The 23,195-nt window shown below is 43.4% G+C and overlaps 1 long non-coding RNA gene across 1 annotated transcript; it reads left to right on the plus strand.

Annotated features, from left to right (window-relative positions):
- Positions 1-16,117: 16,117 nt before the first annotated feature.
- On the plus strand, positions 16,118-18,349 carry LOC119026235. The gene is made up of 3 exons (XR_005077077.1): positions 16,118-16,342; positions 17,837-18,028; positions 18,109-18,349. It is a non-coding gene; the product is annotated as an uncharacterized LOC119026235 (long non-coding RNA).
- The last annotated feature ends 4,846 nt before the right edge of the window (positions 18,350-23,195 follow it).

The following is a 23,195-nucleotide window of genomic DNA, read 5'->3' on the forward strand; positions in this document are numbered from 1 at the left end:
GATAAACACCCGACGATGGAGCTCACCTCCTCAGATCACTGCTGCAGTCTGGGTGATAAACAGGAGTGAAGATAAATCCGGATGTAATCTCCTCCCGTCAGTTAGCGGCTCTGTAACAGGGCAGATTCTGGGTGTTTATTGCTCCAGAAGGTCTGGCTCTGATCCTGCTTTATCCAACACTTGTCAGATGTCTTTCATTGTATTTTGATTGATGAGATCTCTGGCAGTGTTTTTGTGTTTAAGTCCCCGCTGGCTGAGTCACATGTCGGATCATCGGATAAAACCCGTCTGAATGATATCCTGCCTACACGTTTACTCCAAAATACGTCACATGACTTAAGTGAAAGTGGTCGTTGAAGCCTATCTTCGTTCGGGGAGGGACAGCAGTGACATTTCTTACCAATATGAATAAACTGCCCATGTAGGTGTGGGACAACTTCTTATTTTCTTCATTAATCCTGCTGCTGCCGGCACGCAGCGTGAGGACCTGGAAACAAGAGGACGTGTTCTCCTCCTCACAGAGCTACATAATCCATAAGACTCACCATGAATGCTTAAGTTTGTTTTGGCAGCATATGTTCACCGCGCCGAGGTCGAGTTGTTCTTTTTTTTTTTTTATTTCAGTGCTACGTTATGTTACACTCTGCTTCTTGTCAATCACCTAACACCCACGAGAAAGGAAACTAAGGACAGGGAAAGGATACTGCGAAAACAGTCAGCCTCAGGAACTTTAATGCTGCGTCCATGTCGACATGTTTTTCTTCTCTTACAACATGAAGTTAGTGTTTGGCATTGAAAAGAGACATGAATTGCAAACTTTGTGGAAGACTTGTAAACCGAGGAGGATGAGAAAAACTAAGTTCTGGGTGAAACGTCTTCTTCAAAGGCACTTTGGCTGCACTGCTTGACATCTTAATGTAAAATTTGTTACAGAGAAATTGTGAAGTGTCTTATTGACAGGCTGAATTTATTCAAGGATGTCTCCATTTACTGTCTGATTCTTTCTTTTATGTTTTTGCACCCATGAGGACTGTAGAAGGTCAAGTGATGTTATCATTCAGAATAATTATCAGCGCAATTAAACGCACTTGGATCGCTCTGGCTCTGTCCCGTTGCGGAGTGTGTTTTGAAGTATACGCAGCGCATCCCTCCGGGGTTATTAGAGCCGAGACTTGCGGAGCAGACAGAAAGAAAAGAGATGGGGGAGCTCCTCACCCGCTGGCCCCGGTGTCTAGACGCCAAGTTGGGGGCTAATCGAAGAGATCAAACAGATTTAACACTTCGCTAATATAGATCAAAGACTTTACCAGCCCGTAATCTGGCATGGGGAGGATAGGGAAACTAATTTGGGACCCAACGTGAACATGCACAGGAACAATGAGCCGATTATAGTCTGACGCATCTTCATGAAGGACCAAACAGAAAATTAAATTCGACAGAACGAATGGCGAGCATTTTTGTCTATCGAGTGAGGTGCTTTGATTTCTGAATGGCATGCGAAAGAGGTGTTGAATTAGTTATCACGCCAATATATTTTACACTGTTCATCCAAGGCTAAATGCCCTCCCCTGCTGTGTGTTGGATGTGTGTGTGTGTGTGTGTGTGTGTGTTTGTGTTTGTGTGGTTGGACCCCACGGCTTCGATACCAATCAGGATGTCCAAACAGCCAGAGCCCCTCATCAACCTTTACCGCGTCTGCAATCAACAGGCAAATCAGACTCGAATGTAAAAGGAGCAGTAACCAATCAATTTGTGTCTGCGTGTGTGCGAGGAAGCAGTTTAACTACACTTCTCAGTCGCAGGTGAAAGAGTTGAACTGATGTTTGAATTCTCCTCACTCCGTATGAGGAAATATAAACCATAATATTCTTCCATTCATCAAAAAACAGTTTTCAAATCAAACAGTTTTTGGACGTATACGTAGACGGGGCCGAAGCCTCATCAGTTGACATCTGAAGGACTTTGTTGCAGGGAAACAACATGTCAGTTTGCATTTTGAGCTACAAAGTGATTTTACCTGTAAGCTGTCAACCAAGCAGGTGGAACACCTCTACCATCAGGTGTTCACTCCAAACAGAAAGTGAATGCTAGTTAGCCCGACTCACTATACTGCATCATCTCCAGTTCTGGTACAGTATGAATCTGAGCCTCAGAGTGCATTCAGTTCCCGTTTGTGTGCAAGACTGTGTGCATATGCTTAAACACCGCCGATAGTTAAAGATCAAAGTTTTTGTATCCGCCCACTCCTCCCCTGTAGAAGCAAGACACACAGACTTAACTAGACAAACACAAAAAATCGACATAGAATGTCTTTTCTTTGTCCCTCTGTGAGCATTTTGTGTCATTTTCCCCCCGTTTTATGTCTATTTATAGTATTTTATTGCAACTCCTTTTGGTTCGCAGGCATTTTTTTTCACAGTCCCTCCAAACACGATTCTCAGGACCTGAACTCTATGACAGCAGGGCTCCCTGTAGACCTGTACAGTAGTCCATGTATACACTGACACGGGCGCCGATGAAACATTTTGCAATATGACATCCCAAAGAAAACACATTATTCAATCCTTGATGAAATACATGAGGACATACATGTGTAATATTCTTTTTCTATTATACACACTCAATTCTTCAGTCCCATTCATTCTCTGCAGTGTCTCTCACCGAACCGTTTGGTGCCGTGTCTGTCACCGGGCCTTTAAATGATCCAATTACTGCGACCCTGAAACATTTCCACCATTAAGACCACAGTAGGTAGGTTCTTCCTCCCCTCTCTGTTCAATCACATCACCAAGACCACCTCTGGTCCACTCCTCCACATCTGTTAAGACAAACCAGAACCTGCCGCCTCGTACAACTTAAAGCTGATACTGGAATTTCTCTCGCTCAGACAAAATAAACCAGGCGAGCCTCAGATGCTGGATAAATAAGCAGCACACTTTGGCTTTGGGGAAAACCAGCGCTCCCCATCTCAGTGATGTAACTGATTGTTCCTTTTCCCCCCACTGATTAAAAGGAGGTTAAAATATACAGGGGTTATTACAGTCTACCGGAAAAATACTGCTAATCCCTGGAAAATAATCAGCTAAATGATTTGGATTGGCAGAGACCCGTGCAAATCGGAAGAATTTTAGGGGTTCTGCACTTTGTGGTGTGGAAAAACACCGGCCCTGAGGGAGTGAGATGTGAAGAAAAGACCTACTCTGTGTCCAATAATTTATTACATTATGGTCCAGTTCATACGGAAATAGTTTCATGTGGTGCGACTACTATCATCTGTGTAAGTCATTCAGTGAAAATTAATGAAATCACCAATGTCTCAGAGAAGTCTGCATTGAGAAATTCATCATCCCCTGAGATAATAAATCAGAATTTGAGGTTTTGTACTGAAAATCTGCTCTCCTGACACGTCCGGAGGCAAAGTTTACACATATAAGCAGTTTTTTCCAGGTAATGAGTTTGCCTTTCTTTTCTTTTTTTGTTTTGTTCCTGCTGTGTCACATCGTCCAGTAACCAGCAGCAGATCATAAACCAGATTAATCTGCAGCGGTGCGTGAATGTGTGAAAAGAATGCAAAGAGCTCATATGTTTGGTGAGCGGTGAACTGAAAGTATCCGTTCACAAATTGTGAACTCTGACTGGTCGACAGACTCAACCCGAGGCATCACAGGATTGCTGGTGGACGGCTAACAGTCATGCTAACAACAAGAATAACTGCTTGCTGATGATGGAAGTAGCTGCACTGAGCCAGCTTTCTTCTTTCTTAAGGTAGTTAATTTGTTATATATTCCATCTCTTTTGCAAACTGAACAATGTTCGACTGCTGGATTTACAGACCGACACTCATCGTTGCATCACAAGCGAATGACTCCTGCCACAACAGAGCCGGACAGAGAGAACAGAAAATGTTAGAGGAAACTGCCAGGAAAGCTGGAATGCAGATGATTTACTTAACTCAGAAATGTTCAGCTGTTAAATGTTAGAAAATGTTTTTACTAGTTCAGCGTAAGCTGCTGTGAGCTAAATGTAGATTTGAAGGTGACTGTAAATGGCAACATTTACTGTATGGAGCGCTTTTACCTGAAGTGCTTCACATTTTCTCACTCACCCATCAGGCGAGGCTAGTGAAAGGTGTGAAGTAACATTAAAGAAACCTGTATCCAACAGCAGAGCAAGTGAAGCCAGCCAAGTCTTAATGAGTTCATAAGTTGCAATTGGAAAATTCAGACTACAGTCAAAGTCTACAACAACAAACATCACAGCAGTCGACTGGTTAAAAATCACGTTGATGTGTAAACACAGTTTTAACAGCAATTTCCCAATATTTCCTTTTACTTATGTTTGACACTTTCCAAAACATAATTTCAGTATCAATCCTCAGAAAAAAAATAAAATAATAATAATAAATATATAACAACACATATCTGTGAATGTCTGATAGTGAACCTGGCAGAAGCTGCAAACAGCAAAAACTGTACTACTGATTCCAGAGTGGCACCAACAAAAACTTATTTGAGCAGTGTGTGTAAAAATCAATAAAGAGGCCCCCCACCACTCCCTAACACACACACACACACACACACAATAAATACTATCTTCATGATGGTGAGGTTCACAGCCAGTGCCAGTGTCTCCTTTCATCTTCCCCACAGTGAGATGAAGAGAGGAAGAGATGAGAAAGAGCGAGAGATGAAAAGAGCTGCAGAGTCGGACTGAAAAGGCACTTAAGAGGTATTCCTCCTCGTAGTTGGTCTGTTTGGGAAAACATTCCTCTGTTTGTTCACGTGGCCTCGTCCCTCCGTGTGCCCCCCTCGCTGCCGGCCTCCTCAGGACCTCCACGCCGAACAAGGCATGATGTCACAGTCAGAGAAGCCGGCAGACGAGGACAGAGACAGATCTCTGCACGCATAATAAAAATGGAGGACAGTAAAGGACAATAGCATTCCAACTAACACAAAAGAAGCCCTGTATGATAATAGTATTGATGTGAGGAAACACTGTTGAAGGATCAAACTGTGGAAATATGATACTAGAAAGACTGCACGCCCCTCTGTTAGTGTAAGTGATGTCATCTTGCTTCATGCTGACCAGAACCCAGAACCCAAACCTCGTCGGCCCGGTGTCCTGTAGCTGGCTCGCACTCTGACTGACTCCACTGTCACATCTGCAGCTGTCCGCTGCACTGAACCACACAACAACATCCAGAGTTTCCCATCAAAACTATTTTTTTTTTTTTTCCCCCTAAACTGTGGCTGTGTTTTGTCACCACGCCATGAAATTAGCCAATGTCACTTTCTATATTTGGCTGTCTCGACTGTCAGCAGCCTGTGAAATGGTAATAATTACTTTGTAATGCTAAAAAGGATTAAGTGAGGCTATCAGCTACACTAGCAAATTAGACATCCCATGCAAGTACCGTGTGTCTCTCTGCAATCTGCCACCTACTGATTCACTCTGCTTTTAGCTTTGAGTGACACTGACAGTGATTTCTGTTGGACAGAATACAGATCGTCCATCTGTGGTGTGTCTAATAAACCTACTTCTGAGGCCGAAAGTAGCCCCGTGACACATCGTGTGTGTGTGTAACTGTGTGTGTGGGGATGTACATGTGGATGTCTGGTGTGTGTGTGTTCCAGACTGTGCATATTTGTCTGCATATGTGACCTGTTTCTCAATCTGTTCATGTGTTTTGGGGTTTTTTTTTGCATTTTTTTTATTTATTATTTCTACCGGTCCATGAGTACACACACTCGACTGTACGTGTTGTTGCTGAGTACTCAAACCAGCCCCGGGGACGGAGCGGCACGTCTGGCTAACAAGTTCTTTGCTCTGCAAGAGCCTCGGCGGTGAGCAGTGGTCACAGGCCTTCCAGATGGACCTTGGTGCTGGATGACTGATGCATCATAGCTGGCCTGGGTTCAGCCGAAGCCTCCCCTCTTTAGCCAGCTCTCATCAGCGCCCAGACCAAGTCCGCAGAGACCTGTGTCATTCCTCTTGCCTTGAAAATGTGCAGCCCAGTCACCAGAGTAAAATGTTGGCAGTTTACATTTCTACAAACCGCGGAAATGTTCAAATCTCAACATCTCGACATGCGTCACTCATTTCACATTTACAGTACAAGTGTATTGTATGAGCTAGCTTTCATGTCAGGAGGTGGAGAGGATGATGGAGGTCTGAGATGGCGTTCAGTGGGATGTTTTTACAAAGAGGTTTGGACATTTTCCAGACGGTTTTGTGGTAACAAAATTGGATATTTACGACAAGACGTTGCGCATTATTGTGACAACATTACAGGATATTAATAATGAGGTATTGGGACATTATCCAGCTGTGTTAGTGGCACCCAATGGGATGTTTTTGACGACGCAATCGCAACATTTTCCAACCGGTTTGTGACGTAGCTTCACAACATAAAATTGAAAATGTGACCAACTGAAACATTAAATTGCAACACAAAGAAAACATCCACGGTTTACACAAACATATACTGGCAACATTTATTTTGATAATTGGGTTCAAAGGTGTCTGTTGTCTCTCATAGGCTCTTTCTCTCCACATTTCTGTAATACGTGTCCTTTATTTCACATGCTATTGTTGTAATAATGATGTCTGTACAGCCAGCATCCACTTCACAAGCACACCATCCGTTGCCACCTGTCTGTGCATTGTTGCCTGCATCCCTTGATGGTAATTGATGTGAGGCGGCGGTTGCCCCGGGGTCCACTGAGCACAATATGTATGCACTGTATGCCGAACGCAGCAGAATAAACATCAATTCATTTGCATGCTTATCGCTTAAGCTGCACCCTGTGGCTTGACCCAGGTAATAAAGCTGTTTCTGATATATTCATAAGTGATGGAGCCACAGGATCTGAAATGCAACAGGGAGGGAGTAGGTGGGAGGAATGAGAGAGGAGGGAAGGGAAATGATTGTCTATATGTGTGTCCATTAGCGTGTGTGTGAGGAGATTTTTTCTGTCAGCTTCTGTCAAAATGAACCGTCAACCTCACGAACTCAACACGAATGGATTCAACGCTAGTTATCGTATAGAGCCCTCCCTCCAGACATGTATGTAAATAATCTGTGTTTATTATTCCACAAGTTCAATCATGACAATAAATAATTAATAATTCTCAATAATATCTGTTCCTTCACCCTCATTACAAAACCCAGAATCTGTGATTATGCAAATACTCTTCGTTACAGAAGTTTAACTGCTTTCGTTTCCAGCATCGTTTTCCTTTAGCTGAAACAGGAGAATAAGTGTGAAGCATATAAACATAAAACTAAAGAGGGTCAAGGATGGAGCCATGGGGAATATCCTGTACACGTGTCCTTAACCACTCTGTAAGGACACTCCCACACAGAGGTTCAAATCCTGCAACTCCTTGACTATCATCTCTACACATTGATAGTGCCTGTAGTACTCATATTACATTCTTGGTTTCCACTTTTTAACAGATTACCGAGTAATGAGAGACAGCGCAGTCTGAATGTACCGACCCACAGCAGTCGAGCAGTGGCTTCTGGAGTACATCAACCAAACACAAGCAGCACTGCAGTACACTTATACCAGAGATGTTATTTTAACTGATTTATTGTGTTTTAAGCTCAGCTATATGTCGATCTTTCAGACGGAGAATCTGAAGGGTTTCGATGTTTCATGATTTAGTTTTTAAGCAAATGTTCCATTGCATCGTCGGGCCAGGTTGAACTTCAGATGGAGCTGGGCTGTCGCTGTCCCCCGCTGTATGTACACTTGCATGAAATTGGTGTGAATCCTCTCAACTCCTTTTCAATAAAGAATAAAAACATATGCATATTCTTCCCCCCTATAAATAATTCCAAGTGTCTCTGGGGCCTACACATCTTTAGATATCTCAGGATATCCATCCGTTGAAGTCCTCCATCTCCAGCTCTTGCTGAGCAAAAATTGGTTTAAGGCAATTTTAGAAAATGTCAACAACACTCTCCACCCGTGTTGTATCCCCTCTGCACTCAAGCATGAGTACTGTGTGAGGGGCTGGGGGGGTTAGAGAGGGCTGGGGGTGACTTGAGAGGGTACAGAACCTGTTATAATGGACAAGCACTTGGCACCTTTTCCCCCAGAGAGGCTACAATGGCTGCAGCCCAATCACTGTCTGCCGAGGCACTGGAGCCTGTTGGCTCATACGCCGAAATCCACAATCTCCCCCCTGCCGGTCTGCCGGTCTGCCTGCCTGCCTCTCCCACCCTGGTCTGCCCGTAGAAACAAGCTGCCAAGCCAAACACCCACTGATGAAAAACAAATACAACGCTGTCAGCCTCACTACCTCACAGGCTGCAAATGACTCTGGGAATTCGAACTTGTAATTCACGCACCTCCCAAGCCCCATCTGGGACAATCGTATGTGTCACTGCAGCGGGTTAAATATGTATATCGTAAGCATATAAATCTGGAGTAAAATATAAACACCCCCCAGGACGGCTCCTGTTTAACTGCTCAAGAAATGTCACTGATCTGTTTGGCTTACAATTAGCATTACATTAGCGTGGCAGACGTATAGCTGTCAGGTGTTGGGGCCGGCCTCGACGGCCCTGTAATAAAATAAAACAAGCCATTTCTTTTTCAGTTTGTTTTCCACTTGTGCTCCGTTGTCTTTTATGATGGCCCACGCTGAGTCAATGTGCAGTCTTCATGGCAGCTTCACAGAGAAAAGGGATCAATGTGAGAGCCACTGGAGGGTGCATTAGAGGATCCACACCAACTGGGTCCCTCTCTCTGTTCATACTGTATCAAAGGCATCTAATTAGGGGTATGGGTAGGAAAAGAACAATGGTGTATAGGCTGAAGGAGTCACTTCTGGATGAGAGTGCTTTGCTGCTTCTCAGTAGGCGGAAGGAGAGACTGTGCAACTGTGCATTTCATCCAAGGTTGACGCATAAAAAAGTGCTTGCCTTGGCTGATTATTAAAAATAGAGAATACATCTTCAAAGATGAATAATAACCTTCTGAATATTTGCGCTTCAGAAATGTACCCATAATGCCGCACAGGAGGGAGGTCGGGATCACGGAGAGAACCTGAAAAGAAGTTCACTGTGTGACCAGTACCGAGCCGGTGCTGTGGCACAAACGAGAAGCAGTTCTGATTGTATCTCTTGTTCAGGTGTCGAGGGAGACGTCTACAACCGCTGACAAAGACCGATCCTGAAGGACGTGGGACACGGCAAAGTAAAGAATATTTGATCATATATGTGATTGATGATCTTCCTGTCGGCAAGGCGTTATGTTCAGTTCTTTATCAGGCTCGTGAAAAGACGCAGGGAGTCGAGGAGTTCATGCATTAATTAATGAAGATAATAACAAATTGTAAAGAAGTAGAGAAGCAGTAAAGTATTCTATGGGAAAAGATTATATAACCTTAACCTTAAAAAAAAGACATTAAGAAGAGTTTAGAAATAAATAAATTAATACCATCAATAATCAAGGACTGAAATTGAAATAATAAAAACAGCGAATAGATGAATAATTAGCTTAATTCAGGCGCCTTACTCTTGGTGATACTGTATCAAAGCACATGGACAGTTGTAACATAACAGGGTGATGACTTAATGTGTCACGTTTGTTTGCACCTTGTTTCAAATGCTTCTAAATATTGGGAGCAAACGATGATTTCTCTGGATGCATATTAGACCTCAAACATGAGCTCAATACATTTTGGTGATGTGATGTTTAGAAAACTAACTTTTTCTTTTTCATGAATCCAAAGAGCGTCTTCATGGGCCACCGGTTCCACAGGATTTGTTCATTTAGCTTTTTATTCTATGAGATTTCAACATCAAACATCAAAATAATAAAACAATATTCATTTAATCTACACGTTAAACTTCACATAAATATGTAACCATAAGAAATAAACATTTAAATCAATGATTAAAAACACTCTTAAATATGCCTGTGTGTGACCGAGATCAAGACTTAATTGTTCGAAGTTAAATGTCATAAGCAAGTTAATGCATGTAAATTGCATAACATAACTTGATAATTGATGTGATTGAACATAGAGCAACACGTTTTTGTGCCTAAACCTCATTAAACTGTGTCAGTTTCACAGAGTTTGTAGATCATCATTGTTTGAAGCTCAAAGTAACCAACCAATCTGTTGCTCTGGATGAGCTACGAGTGAGAACAAAAAAATAATTCAACCATTTAAAACACTGACGGGATTTCTTCTTTTAACATATAGTGAAACCTGAAACAGCACCTGGCTGCAGAGGCACAAGAACAGCAAACATGTTCTTCAAGAAGAGAAGATCAGTTCTCCTCTTCAGACGTCACAATACACTTGGTGACCGTTGCTTCACGGTCTTTCACGGCTCTGGCAGCAGCCAATAAAGTCTCGTCCTGTGTACTTTGATATACGCCCCGATGTAAGATATACATTACCAATGAACCAAAGAGACTAACAGATTAATGTAGAAGGCAAACAGAGTCCTGTTGAAGATTAAGAAAAGGCCCCCCCATCTGGCAGGCGAGCGTTGTTTAGTCTCACTTCCAGCTCCTTTCTGTGAGGACAGGATGGATGACCCAAAGTCCGCCGGTCACACCAATTCATGCCGTGAAAACACCGCCTGTGTTTGACTAAAGAGGCCAGTGTCAGCAAAGTCCCTGAAGCAACAGTTAGCTAAATAAGCCATGTCAGGTTTTCGCTATCAAAGTCAGGGTCTATATAGGGAGATTTATACCCCTCCTATTGTTGTTGTTTGAATGGCCCAAAGAGAGCCGGCCCCTCAAGATGTGTGCAGTGCTGAGGCGCTGCAGAGGTCCGTGCAGACAGAGAACAAACCCAGCGGACAGCCGGCCTGTCAGTGGCGTGTTTGAGGAGGGCTGGAAATAGGTCAGCCTGTCACCACAGAGCAAATGTTTTAATCTGAGAGAAAACAACACCTCTTAGATTCCCCCGCTGCGTTATTGACTCTTGTGGGCTCAACAGTGAGTGCTCATCAAGTGCCGTTTGAAGGCCGTCACTTCATAAGACGTATGCCGGTGTAAAGATGTGCTGACCGGGCACGACCTCCGCCACATGAGGTTCAAGTCTGGCAACACGCTAAAAGCAGCATCAGGTAAATATTCAGCATCGTTCAATACCGTCTGCCCGGGTGATGGATCGATTCTCATCAATGCTGCACGTTGTATGCACTTGACTCTGTGCGGTGCTAATGGACCACGAATTGGATGCGAGGCAAAATAAGCTAATGCTTCAAAAAGAAAAAAAAGAACATATTTATCATAACAGCTCATCATCAATCTCTATCTGGTGTATTTACACGAGGGTGAGCATGCATGCATACGCTTTCTCTGGCACAGTCACACCCACATTCACCAGCATGTTCCAGAAACGTTGGACAGCGAGGAGTTATTCTTCTCCAAAACTGAGTAGACAGCAGTTTTTTCTCGCTGCCAAGTCACCAAAACGATAGCAATAATGATCGGTTCCCATGGAAACCACACAGCGAGTTGCGACGCCTGTGAACAACAGCGAGCGACGTGGCAGAGGCGATTTGCATGAGGAGTGTGAGCAGTTTGTTAGTGCTGAGGTCGGAGCCGCGACTGGAACAGGATCAAATGAGCTGAGTTTAAACTGATAACAACAAGTAGAAACTAATTAAAATGATCAGAAATACGTGTTGATGATTTCTGCGAAGGTTCGAGTGATGCTTGAAACAACAGAACGAACGGCGGTGTCGGCTCCTAATAGCTCGTGAATTGCGGCTCTAATTGATATTCTTGCGGAGTCGTTAACAGATTTGGAGGACAGAGGTAAAACTGTTCCTCCACAGAGCTGCATGAATTCATAGCAGCACATCGCTGTTATTGCAGGAAGGAGTCGGAGTCATTAGACACTTTATAGGGCTGAAAACTCCCAAAACCTGCAGAGAGTGAAGCGCGCTCGGCGTTCAGAGGTGTGGTTATCAAACAGCTAACAGCTCATGGGACCTTCACCTGCTCTCGGCTGAGTGAAGATAACACACTTTTAAAAACCGTTCCGCGAGTTATTTTACCTTCAAATTAACATGAAAGTTATGACTAATCATGAAGTAGCATGTAGGTGATACTTCTGTTTGTTGGTTTCCTGGTGGGTGAAGTGAATGAGTAATGCTTTCATAATCAGGAGACTTTAAAACAAGAACCCAAGAAGCCTAAAACTCTGATTTGGAGTTATTGATCTTTTTGACAACTCTGTTTTGGACTCCATCGACTTGGGAGAAAAGTCTCTTCCTCTTTCACTGCTAAATGTTTCTTTTCTCGCTCCATGTGGAGGAGGAGCTCTGGCCCACAACCAAGGAGTCAAACTATGTTGTTGCGCCTGACTCTTTTTGTGAAGAGAGAACCTAACCAGGAGGCAAAGTTTTCGATTTTCCGGTCAATCTGTGTTCCGACCTTCACCTATGGTCATGAGCTGTGGGTAGTGACCGGAGAAAGAGAGAGAGGTCGTAGACACAAGAGGCCAACGTGAGTTTCCCCCGAGGCTGAAGGAGGAAACCCAGGGTGAGGAGCCAGGGTGGAGTAGAGCCGCTGCAGAGGTGGGCTCGGGCATCTGATCGGAATCGGTGAACCTCTTTGGAAGTTTTCCAGACAAGATCAACCACGAGGAGACCCCGAGGCAGACTAAGAACTGGAGAGATTATATATCTCATCTGGCCTGGGAACCCCTGAGATCCCCCAGGAGGACTGGTAAAGTGTCGCTGGGGTCAGGGGTGTCTGGACTGCCCTGCTCAGCCCGCTGCCACTGCGACCCGACCCAAGATAAGCAAAAAGAAAATGGACGGATGGATTTCGTCTCTAAATGTTCCACTATGTTCACCAGCTAACCTCTGACTTTGGTGTCAGTCGTGGTTCTTGTGTTTGTCAGATGTTTCTTCAGTGAAAACAGCTTTCTGCTGTCGAACTTGAGAAACGAGTAAAACAAAACACTGAAGTTGTGAACTAAAAACAATGAGCTCAAGATGCATTTTGTGATAACTCTCTGTGAAAAATATAAAGTTGTGCAGCTTTAAATGATCAAACTATGACTTGGAATGGTATGAATGTATTCTTTGAGTATTGTGAAGGTTTTTACACCTAGAAAATCAAATTTACTCAGATTAGTTTTATTACTTATTTCAACATCGCTGTTTTTCTGCTCTCTCACAGGATTCGACCAGTAAAGACGAGTGATGCGTGACAACATTTTCTTTGATATCTAAATATATAATATCTACATATTAATCCACTTTAAACTGTAATTTAATCTTACCCAGCTATAAACCAAACGTTATAAATTAATCAGACACTGTTATTAATATCATAATTTCAATCTGTGATGAGGAAATGGATCTCTTCAAATATTAACAGTGTAATATTATTCAGTGCTCATCAGTGATGCTGACGGCTGTCAAAGCTCCCTTAATGAATAATTTCTGAAACTATTGTCAGATCAACAACACAGATCTGATAATTCACACCTGATGAAGGTGCTGGATCACTGACACGGTTCTGAATTTCAGAATCCGAGCGCTGTTTGATCACACCACTCCTGAATACAAAGACTTCCCCGTGACTCTGACCAGCACCGGACCAGTGAGAGTTCTCCTCTCTCCTCTCGGGCCAGATGCTTCCCGTTCTTCCCACCTGGTGAGAGCAGACGACAGGACACGGCTGTCCCTCCGTCCCCCCCTGCCCGGGACTCAGTCGGTGTCCTTTGATCTACAGATGCTCCGATGTCCCGCTGCCACCAACCAGACAACCAGACACCTGAGTTCTTCCCTCTGTTCTTGGCTGACTGGATATGGTTTGGATTTGGTTCTAATCCTCCAGACTTTTACACCCCAGTGACGCAAACACACCCGGACATCGAAACATAATTAACATGTGGAGGGACGTCACATGAAGTGAGACCACAACAGCTTGTCTGACAGACTCACATCAACAGCATTATACCTACAGTAACATCCTGACTGCCATGAAGTGAAGTGCAATATCCCCAGAACTTCATGAATGTGTGTATTACTTTATGTTTGCTGTGTCAGTTTGATCAGCTTGTATTTGCAATTTTATGAAATCACATCATCCAGATGTTGAAATATTCACGATTCATTCTCTTGCTGTGTCTCAGTTCAGGGTCTGCATCCATTTGAAGGCCAATTACATCACAACGCAGAGCGAAGGCTGTTTTTGGAGGATGCACCGCTACGATCCTTCGCAGCCTCACATATCCCAAAATAAGAAAGAAAGAGAGAAAACGGCGTCATCGCGTGGCGTAGATCGTCACGTTCGGGGGCCTGGGTAGAAATCGTGATGTAAAGGTAAAACATCTGGTGACGCAACCAGGAAATGCTCCAAAGATTAGACCGTCACATTTAACAACGGCTGACGAGGTTAACAAGGTCTCTGAAGGACTCGCCTTCGTAGACCACAAAGGGCCGGGTCCTCCAGAGGACGCAGACCCTGAACTGAGACACAGCAAATGTCTCAGCCTGACTGACCTGATTTATACATGTTGGACATTTTGATTTAATGTGCTTACTTCCAGTATCGATCTACAGTACCGAGCCAGAAGACAAACATCTACCAAAACCTCCCAATCTCATTAATTAACATATTGTGTTTCCACAGCAACAACAACAAAAAGATGATGGTGTCATCTGCGTACATCACAACATGGTCCTCTTGATGTCTGGCCTCCATGATTGCGTATTAAAGAAGAGGAGGTGTGGCTGCAGCTCTGAGGTGTTATTCAGAGGAAGGAAGAGCTGTTTGTGTTAGTCTTGAATACATTTATTTGACTAATTTTTGGAACAAAGCTATGTTTCACCCTCCTGCCACTAGTCTTCATGCACTCAGCGCTTTATTTAACATGCACCGCATCGACATCAATCTCTCACTCTTAGCAAGAAAGCAAATGAGCACATTTCAGTCCGCAGACTCAGCTCAGATATCTGGCCAAAAGCAGAAAACATGCCAACATTTTAAATCCCCTGCAGCAACAGAGAAGACAGATCCATCTTTGCTCAAACTGTGTACCTGAAGAGTTCATCGTGGCTCTTGTGAAGATCTTGTTCTTGTTCATAAAGCATCACACTTCAGGCAACTGCTGGCATGTTTTCATGAACATTAAACCAGAGAATCAGTCTGCACCTCTGAGCCGAGGCAGCAACAACATTTCCGAAAGGCGCTGGAAACAGAGTAAAAGTGCTGATGAGAAACATTCCTTATAGATTAAACTGCTATTCTTATCCTTTGGCAGACCAGTTGTAAGATGTGCAAATTGTATGTAGTGTTAATAAGCGAACTCAACACGCTGCTTCCTTTCAGTCCACCGCCTTTGTTGCTAATTACCACTTCTGTTCTCCAATCTAATCTGATTAGAATTCAGTTTTCTTCTCTTTGTCTCTCTCTGCTTTTCCTTTTTTTTCCATCCCCTCCAGAGGAGGAGACAGTCGGAAGGCTCGGCTGCTGCTGATTCTGATTCAAGCCGTGCCGGTTTATCTGAATGCAAGAAAAGGCCGACATCCGTACACTTCATCATGGATTCATATCACATACAGCCGGCCATGCATGCAAAATATGACTCTGTAATGAAGGAGAGGGCAAAAAAATCTGCTTTGTAAATGTCACATTTTCTTCGTATCAGCAACTTCAGATTTTTTTTTTTTTTTGCAGGGTAACGCCACACACACAAACACACACACACACACACACACACACACACACACACACACACAATGGTAGAGCTAGATTTTTTATTTTTTCATTTTCTACTAATCCATCAATCCATCTATGGTAGATTATATTTGGTTCATTGTATTTTATTGTCTTCATTCTGCTAAAAGACTTGAAATCAAAACAGGAGAGCCAGACTTTCATGAAGCCCTGTGCTATCAAATCACACACACACACACACACACACACACACACACACACACACACACACACACACTCTATTCATCCATCATCCCTCAGCAAACATAACCTCACTGTACACGGTTTCCAATGGCAACTGCTTCTAACAGCTGCTTTTAAAAGAAAAGAAAAAAAAAAAAAACAGACAAAAAAAAAGAAAAATAGCCTATCAGAACAAATGTTCTGTCGGGCCTATGAGCAGCCTGTGTGTCTAAATGGACCGTGAAGTGGCAACAGGCTCGCTGGTAGATGTGCGTGGATGAGTCGGACACGAGGACCTGGATGGAGATGCAGCGTTCCCGCTGTGTGACACGTATCCAGCACCGCCGTGACATCATCTATAGTGTGTAAATGTAAAGCAGGGACATTGCGTGCCCGGTCTGGAGGAGGAGGATTGAGGGATTACAGTTCATTGGATTCTGGTAATCTGGTGATAACAAATGTGCATATTCTCCACAGTCCTATAGTGGATTAGAGCGTCGTCACATATAGAAACAGTTAATTGGCATTTCATTTAAAAAAGGGACACGTTATCAAACCAAAAGTTCAGAGTCAGATGAACAGAATAAAAATTCATCTGAAGGTTACATTTTCTACGATGCAGTAAGTTGTGATTCATCTGACGGGAAGACTTTGATCAGCTGACACAGGAGAGATGTTTAAAACCAACAATGTCCTGTGTTGCTTTCATTTTCTTGTTGGAATAAGTTTGTGTAACCTTCGCCTCAGTCTGCACCTCTCGTGTTTTATCAGCCAGGAAACCAGAAGGTCGCGCAGAGACACTCAATGAAACAAAACGGTTTGATATTTTCTTTACAGATAGGTTGTACTTTTCACACTTTTAACTCAATGAATGGATTTTCTTTCATCCACATTAGTTATTTTTGATGCTCTGTTACTCAGCTGCTGTGGCAATATGTTGTCAGGTAAAGAATGAACTTCCATGCTCAAGATCCAAGTCATAATAAACTGAAGTTGTCCTTTTAAGGTAATTTTTGCTCTTTCTAAGTTAGCATAAAAGACGCTGATAGTATTTCCATTTGCTAGTTGTGGATACACTGTGCAGATTTCACAACTAATGCAGACGCAGTGCTCTCTTGAGATTACGAATGTGATTTATGTCACTGCACGAGTCTCCAGGGACCTTCCCCACCGTGAGAATGTCTCCTCTGACTTCGGTCACCATGTTCCTCTTGGCCTCATGAATCACCCTCAGAGTTCTGTTTCTTATTGGTGTGAAGACTGACGCTCTGAATGTTTTAATTACAGTTAAATGTTTCGACTTTCAACCCGATTCCTGTGAACACAAGCTTTTAATTCCAGAGGATCTTGAACATGAACTTCTCTATGACTTCTATTTTCTGGTCTTGTCTCTTTTCTTCTCTTTCAGCTTCCTTTTCTGTTTCTTGTTTTAATGTTTTGGTTCTGGATGTCTTCCTGCTTGATTGTTTTATGTATTTTAAAAGCAAATTTTGAAATTTCTTTTCATGTAATTTTCATGCCCCTGCAGAGCGCTTTGAGTCGCCTTGTGTCTGACTTGTGCGACACAAATAAACCCGCCTCGCCTCGGAGACGCACTGCACAAACCGACTGCATCTAAATCAAGAACTTTGAAGAAGTATTCAGAGGTGGAGATTAAGACTTTCAAAAGAGATTTTGAAATTACAGGATCCATCAAAACAGTGCTCAACTTTCAGAAGAAGCAGACTTCTCTCATACACAATCACCTCGTTCTTCCCATCACAAACACACTGACGCAGCCTTTGTAGTTTCTATTTTTGCAGTCTGAACTCTTTGACTGCCGTCGATTTCACAATCCACAGTGTTTTTTTTTGTTTTATCTGATTACTTCATCAATACAGCAGGTTCCACACCTGAGATTGAAAGACACCATTTCCAATATCTGCTGTTTTCAGAAGTGAAGGTCTGCTGATTCAACAAGAAGTCTTTCTCTTCTCCGCGCTACATAATGAAGCTCGAGACCACATGCCAGTGAGAATCTGAGAGACGCTTGTTTCCTGCAGGGATCTAATCAGAAGGCGGCGTCGGGTTCTTCATCGCTCTACCTCTGCTCAGTGCATCAACAGATGTGCAGGAAGTTCACGCCAGTAATTATGCCTTCTATTGTATTCAGCATGTCCATATGCTCTTTGTGTTGAAACAGGCGTCTGCCCGGCTTTTCCTGCAGGTTTCCAGCCAGCTTCCTGCCGAAACCAGCGAAGAAGAGTGGAGATTTGTACGGTGGAGGCAATTATACGAAGAGACCGCTGACTGAAGTCACACCTTAAGAAGACGCCTGGCCTGTGTACTTCAGTGAGAACCGTCATTGGTGATGCAGCGATAATTAGAAATGAGGCATGTTAATCAGCAGAATTAATTGAGTTTTACCTTTTATAGTGTGGAGCACTGCTTGATTCTTCTCCACAACGTTGTCTAATTTACCAGGGTAATAAAGCAACCTCGTCTCTTATAATAAACTGCTGGATGTTTTGGTCTAATACATGTTGTAAAGGTGATTGCTGTGCACAACTAAAGTAATTTAAAGTGAGTAGCTAACTGAGCAGCTGTAGCATGTTGCTGTGGTTTAAATTCTTTTCCCAATTTAGAGTAGCGTGTAGTTTTACAGCCTGTTCTGGTGGTTGTTGGGGTCATAAACTAGATTTTATCTCCACAGAGCGGGATTTGCTCTCTGGTCATTTCATTTTAAGTTATGCATCTTGTGTTTTTCTGAATACTGATTTGGACATCAGTTGCAGTTGAAGCCTCAAAGTGTTCAGGTGAGCCTTAAAACAAAATTCTCACCAAAATGCAGCCTAGGCATAATCACGATGAAAGAGGCACTTTTAAGATTTATTGTATTTTCATTTTCGGGTCAAACTCATTTTCAATGGGAGTGCTAATGGCACTTTTACGATAGCATCAAAATCTCTATTTTTAAAACAGTAAGCAGACTCGACACAACATGAAACTTTGCTGGTAGCATCACCAGGGTCTCTACACATGGACACCAGCACTGAGAACATTGTTTGTGTACAAGAGTTTCACTTTAAAGCACTAACAAGTTGTTGCCTGACGTGCAAACAGCTGCCTGTCTATCCAACATCCAGTTGACTTTGAGCAATATAACCGTAACCTTCATTTGGAGTCCTGTCACTGTCTACCTGATGAAAATGAGTTAAGTTCTCTCTTGTTTTCGCTCCGTTTTGGTCTAAATAAAAAAAAAAAATCCTGGCTCTTTAGCGGCTAAATGCTCCACCATGTTCACCAGGTTAGCTTTTAAGCTGAATAAAACTGTAAAAAAAAGCCCTGTTACGTAATACAGACAGTGAAGCTGCAGCTTGACAACTTAAAATATAAGCTGAATATTATTGTTTAATACTGTGGAGAACAACAGGGCTGTGTGATGAGTCAAAGTTAGAAGAACCATAAAAATGGAAATTATTTTAGGGACAGAAATTAGTTTCGACTTGGTTTATATTTTCCTTAAAAAAACTTTTTTTTTTTTTTCCGTTTATGCTGGTTTCAATAACACAATTAAACTAATGATGTTTTCCTCTCAAAACACTTTTTTTTTTTTTTTTTTTTGCTAATTAGTAGTATACAAAGTTTTAGGAGGCAAGGAAGTTGCCCAACTATGTTTAAACTTAATATTTCAGTGAGAGCAGAAACTGTCTGCCTGGCAGAATATTAATTACCGGGGCTAAAAGTGCAAACAACAACCAATCCTAACCCCCGCACACCAAAAGAGAAAACCTGGCGTTCAGCTTGTCATTCAGCATTGTTTACTCCTTTACATCTGCTCCCTGGTGGATGGAGATGGAAAGTTTTGCAGGAAGTGCTGAAATGACATTGTTTTGACATTGCATTTTTCCAGGTGACATCTCTTCCAAACCCCGGAGGCGAGAGATTTATGCCTGCAGTGACTGTGGAGAGGACTGCGACGGCTTCCACGGTGTTTTATGACTCCAAGACCCTGAACATCCCATACCTCTGTTCTGTTCAATATGTCACTCCTGGCTGACAACATCTCCATTCCTCAGAGTCTCGCTACGCTCATTGTCACTCCCGGAGACCAGGACGGTGTGGCGTGCAGAGATGTATCAGCACGAGACTCCATGACAAGGATGCACAGCCCAGAAATCCATGCATGAGGCACACACACCAACCGATCAGTAGACAAACACAGCGAGCGAAAGTAAGATTACAATGAAACCGCTGCTTCATGTTCTCCTGCTGTGACATTTTTAATGTTTTTTTTTTCTAAATTTGTACATGCAGATCTACTTTTCCTCATTAGATTTGATTTTGTCACTTCAAACATCGGGAAGATGAATCGTTCCATCTGCCCGCGCGGTGAAAGCGAGTTTCATTTCACATCTCGCCACGCTTTCATTTTCACACGCAAAACAACACAAATTTCTCAGCCCCTCGATATGTAAATTGTCAATACGAGCTCAGTCCCTCACTCTCGTATGCTGCGCAGAGATCTTTACAAAAAAAAAATAAAAGAACAGAGAAATGATAAACCTCCGAGGGATTGCAGCAGACTCAGCAGACGTGAGTGAGCAAGAGTGACGCTCCCTCAAGCTGTCTCGCCATCCATCAGTGGCTCGGTGACATCCTCGCAGCCCGCTCCGCTTGATGTTTTCCCCTGCAGCTGATGAGCGGCGATGGCAGGAAGCGTGAAATGCACTAGACTTGTTCATCGCTCGGCGGACAGCGATCTGTCTCGGCACAGGCGCGCCAGTTAATTCCGAGATGGTGGGATAACATATGGAAGGGAGGGCGGCGAGCAGAGGTGAGATGTGATATCATCCTCTCAGAGTTGACTTTTACACATGACATGCGATTCCACTCCACCTGACAATACGCCGCCGCCGCCGCCTGTTAAATGTCTTCCCTCCCTGACCTCCTTTTTCTTTCATTTAGCCGACGTCTTGCGATTTTCGAGTGGCGTTTTTCTTTTTTTTTTTCTTGCGTCCCCCTCTCCTCCCATTTCATGTGTGACAATGCATCCTCCATTAAGTCTTTATAGGTTGATGGAAATGTCATGAGGGCATTGAGACGGCCATACATCACCCTATTCATTCCCTCCTACTGCTGAGCTTTCATTTTCCTCTCTCTCTCTCTCTCTCTCCCCCTGCTCTGTCACAATGCAGAGCCAGATCACTGTCTGCTGAGAAGCACCACATTACCCAGCCGCACATAACAAAACCACCTCCATCCGGCCTCATTAATGCCAACATCTTCAGATATGAAACTGCCATAATCTATACTCGCCACAATAGCCCAGCTGCTCCGGGTGTGCATGTAAGTGAAGGATTTCCACTCTGACACAGCTTCGCTTTCCGCTCAGATCCACATGCCTTGAGGGAGATCGAGGCTGCCGTAGGTGTATCAGTCCTAATGCAGCGCTAGCGCACATCAGCTGCAGGGATTTACAGCAGATCTGCTTATTTTGGAGCGACTCTGATAACCGGGGAAGAATAAGCTATTTTTCCATTTCCTGTAACTGCAGTGTAGTCACCTTGGAGGCTGTCGAGGTGTGGGTGTAATGGGAAAAAGGAACAGTGTCAGGTGATGAAATGAGTGTGTGTTAGCCACGCTGAGCACCTGCTGGGGCCCTGTTCTCCACCCTGTCCCCTTATCACATTACAGCCTGGATAGATGGTACCCGAACCCCAGAGGTAAGGGATTAATTTGTTTAAAGCTCTGCAGACTGCTTTGACTGACCTTGGTTGGACCGAGAGAGAGAGAGAGAGAGAGAGAGAGAGAAGAAAGAATGATTTTTCTTTCTCGTTCCTGCCCTGCACGATCGCCTGGAGGGAGAGGAAAAAGATTAAGGCAGAGAGGCTGTATCTCTCCGCTCAGACACTAAAATCACAAAGTAATGCAGCCACTGGGCTGTGTCAGACAATACGTCTTGTTTGCATAGCTAACATGCTAAGCTCATGATTTCACCATGAACAAACCTCCGGCCTGAGTCCGACTCTTTATATCTCCCTGTTTAACATGTTCCGTAAAGACAAAGGAATCACAGACGGGGCGGATACGTTCCCTATTTGTCCGTCTTCACTGGAACCGACACATGTGTGCACACAGACATGTGAGGGACCGCTAATGTGTGTGTGTGTGTGTGTGTGTGTGTGTGTCTGTGTGTGTGTGTGTGGGTTCAGTTATGGGGAATTTTTGCTTTGAGAGAACTGTCACCACCCTTCAACATGACATCATGTCTGCTGGATGTAATCAGTTACAGGACGAAGGAAATCAGCAAAATAGACAAGCAACAAAACTCAACCCAGAAATGCAAACCTCATCGTCACGGTCTGTTTCAAGGCTGACGTTACTCCGTGTTCGTCTTTTTATGTCAGTGAATCCAATTAAATGACCAGAACCAGCCGACTCTCAGTACTGTTGGACTTCACTGCCCGGTCTGCGCTGACCACAGGAGGACAGGAGGTAACTGTTCTTGTTGGACGGCACTAATTTAAGCTGCGAGTTAGTGCACATTTGGTGTTCTAGTGAATTTATACTCACACATTTTCACAACACCGAATCATCGAATCATCTGCCCCCTCAACTGGTTGAAGGTGAGGTGAGCAGGTCCATTCAGAGGAACCAGGCCTGCAAGCGGTCTTTAATAGACAGAGAGGGGTTACATTTGACAAGAACTCTACTCAAACTTCATGTGAATTAACTCAAAGACATCCACTTGTATCCACCTGGCTGTTAGACTGTGACAGCACCAATCAAAGGGAGAGCAGGTGAGCAGCAGCAGCACTGACTTAAGAAACACTACGAAGCTCCGGTGATGTTTTGTGGACTACAGAACTTACTGTACTGTATGTGTGAGCCTGGTTTTATGTTCAGGCAGGAGGATGTCACACTGAATTTTCTTCCGTTCAGATGTATGCCAAAAAAAAACAAAAAAAAAAACAGTCCAAACAATTGAACCTGACAAAGCTGCCACCTTCACATTAACAGTGTTGTGCTCTCAGGTGAACAGAAGCAGCCGGAATTAATTCTATAAATTGACAAACAGAAATCTAAACTGCAAATATGTTCGGAGTTACAGTGTAAAAAAAAAAAAAAAAAATCTGTAGAAATAAAGTACAATCAACCTTTCCACACATATAAGCATGCACACACACACACACACACACACATTAAATTCCCATCACTCTCCCTCTGATTAGGCACGTCACCGGCCGGTGAGATGAGCACGCTATTCAGAAGGTGTGGCTGTCAACATCAATAAGGGTCTTCCAGTGTGAG

The sequence above is a fragment of the Acanthopagrus latus genome, chromosome 9, assembly GCF_904848185.1.
Source record: "Acanthopagrus latus isolate v.2019 chromosome 9, fAcaLat1.1, whole genome shotgun sequence".
NCBI lineage: Eukaryota > Metazoa > Chordata > Actinopteri > Spariformes > Sparidae > Acanthopagrus > Acanthopagrus latus.